The sequence below is a fragment of the Haplochromis burtoni genome, unplaced genomic scaffold (genome assembly GCF_018398535.1).
Source record: "Haplochromis burtoni strain Fernald_Lab_line unplaced genomic scaffold, NCSU_Asbu1 Contig_80, whole genome shotgun sequence".
NCBI classification, from domain to species: domain Eukaryota; kingdom Metazoa; phylum Chordata; class Actinopteri; order Cichliformes; family Cichlidae; genus Haplochromis; species Haplochromis burtoni.
Window position 1 is genome coordinate 2,122,456 of NW_024582441.1, and position 2,837 is coordinate 2,125,292.

General features: G+C 35.0%; 1 protein-coding gene across 3 annotated transcripts in view; it reads left to right on the forward strand.

Annotated features, from left to right (window-relative positions):
• Nucleotides 1-2,837, forward strand: part of znf574 (zinc finger protein 574) — a 24,424-nt gene that overhangs the window by 1,136 nt on the left and 20,451 nt on the right. The window lies entirely within an intron of this gene.

Below are 2,837 nucleotides of genomic sequence, written 5' to 3' on the forward strand. Positions count from 1 at the left end.
GGGTTTTTTTGTTTTGGGGGGGTTTTTTTTGACTGATGCTGGCATTTTGGCATTTTTTTTTTTTTTAAACATATAACACAAAGCACAATCCTGTCCAACTGCTTCATGGTACTTTGTGATGGTACTGTAAGGTGGCAGTAATCTTTAGTAAGATGCTGAACATTATACTTCAAAGACTTAAGTTCATTTTGGGATCATGTGTACACACTGAAATACAGGCTGTATTATTCTGTGGAATGTTACATGATCAGCTTTCTTACTTAAAAGATCAAAGTGGATTTCTGTGAAGGAAAGTAGTACATCTGAGTGAAAATTGAGGCCACTTTGAAGGAAAAAGAAATCATCAATTGTAGATCTACTGAAAAAAAATACTCGTGTATAACAAAGAGTGGGGAAAAATAGAAAGATAAATACTGGTGGTACCACTTATTTTATTTTTTTTATACAGAATTAAATGAAAACAAATATTATTATTATTATTATTATTATTATTATTATTATTAATAATAATAAAATAATAAGTCAGTTTTACCAGTAGTAATACCTGAAATAAGAAAAACAAATATATACAATTTAAGTATGATTTAAAAACTGCTATAAGTAGGGCTGTTCGATATGACCATACATATCGGATGATGATATGAAAACATCTATCGTTTCATGTTATATCGCTTGTTTCTTGGTGTCGTAAAATAGACTGTTTCCGGCAGTATTTTTTTCATTCTTTTGCTGATCACTGTAGTAGCTATATTAATTTCTTAAAGTTCTGTCTTGCTCTTATATTTACAATAACCACACTACAGACGGATAAGCGACTTTTTTTTGTTAGTAACAATGGCGGTAAGACCATTGTGTGGCTCCGCCGTCCACTTGTTTATTTTCCACATGGTTATGAAAAGTCTGTACTATACAAGTTATGCCGCAAACCGGTCCGCACCACAGACTCAAACATGACAGACCTCTTCAACCACCCACGCAAGAAGAGTATGGAGAAGGTTTATGGATTAGGAGCAAAAAAGCCGTCAGGTGCTCAAAATAAACCTTAGACCAAAATGTTAGACTAGGCTTTTTTATGCAGCACACCATGTAATAAGTACAAAGAAAAAGGCAGCTGTTACAACTTATGTCTAAAAATGTATAGCTTCATGCATCAGTCAAAACACTCGACTCCACGTACACGGCGCCCAGCTGAGAGCACTTCACGCAAGTTCAGTTGCTCGAGATTCATAGAATTTACAGAAAATGTAAAATTTCTGCGATTTATATCGTTGTCGGGATGAGAAATCTTTTTTTATATCGGGAGGTTTTGGTCAAATTGCACAACTATAAGATCCTAAAACAAACAAAACATTTTACCATTTATAGCTTAAAAATGTCTGTAATGGGTTAAATCTCTCACTGTATTACTGGATAGTGTGATATAAACTTTTGTAAGGTCCATTGACAATGATGTTGCTACTTTGTATTCTTTAGAAATAGTGTTTCGCTAGACGCAACTACTGTAAGTCTAAAAATGGACTTCCCACCATTTTTATGCCATACATTTCACAAATTTCTAAAATGCTACACACAAATTACACACCTGTCTTAACATTTAGAACAACTGTTGAACTAGATAATGTATAATGGGATTCATCAAAATACAGCACTTGGTTTGGAAGTTATGACCACAGGTGAGGAAGTAGGTAGGGGCCAAAAAACATGATTTCTAGAAGAACACTGAAGTTTTAACTGCTCCGGGGCACTGCTGATTCCTCTCATGCAATGATACCGCTATCTGTCACGTAGCCTTATCTTTATTGATTGGCTGGGAGAAATCCATGTGGTTCTACAAGCTCACAGTGAGGCATAGAGAGGCCAATTCAGATATCCGTTAACCTGTTAGCAGTTGGACGTACCGCCCACGGTACATTGGATGGTTTAGGGGACTAATTGGACTGCTAAGGGGTTAAAGATACTAGTTGGATTTTGGAATACCTGTGAAAGCTCATTACATTGTTAAATAAAACTATTGTTGCTCAAAAACCCAAAATCAGAGCAGTAAGACACTTTTTTATGGCTTATCTCACATACATCACCATGCTGTAAATACTAAATATTGTGTGCCAATAGTGTGTGTTTCTTTCTCTGTATGTTTTTTTTAATGTCTAATGGCTTTATTTAGACCGGTAAATAGGCTGTAATCAACAGGATTTAGGAAAGAAGTTGCATGCAATATAAAGAAATGGCTTGTTTTGCAAGTATTTTTTTTTGACTTTGCATTATTGTACGTACTTGTGTTCTACACTGTAATCAATCTGGTCCTTTATGACCACTTAAAATATCTTTATAAAAATGTTATATTGGAATTTCTGCTGCCCCCTTGCCCAGATCTCTCGTGAAAAAGACATTTTAATGTCACTGAGAGTATTTATCTGGATAAACAAAGCCACTATTGTTAAAGGCACTTAGAGAAAAAGTGATTGCAGCTTACATCGCTGCAGGAATTTTCTTTCTGGCTCATACTTGACTTGGTATCATTCATGAGATATATGTGGATTTGTTTGACAGGTTAAGTTATTTACGACCATATATAAATACCAACAGTGGGTTTTTGGCACAACACTGGGTGTACCATTTAGTGTGTGTGTGTGTGTGTGTGTGTCTGTCCACTCCTTGGGAACATTTACAGGGAGTGCAGAATTATTAGGCAAGTTGTATTTTTGAGGAATAATTTTATTATTGAACAACAACCATGTTCCCAATGAACCCAAAAAACTCATTAATATCAAAGCTGAATGTTTTTGGAAGTAGTTTTTAGTTTGTTTTTAGTTTTAGCTATTTTAGGGGGATATCTG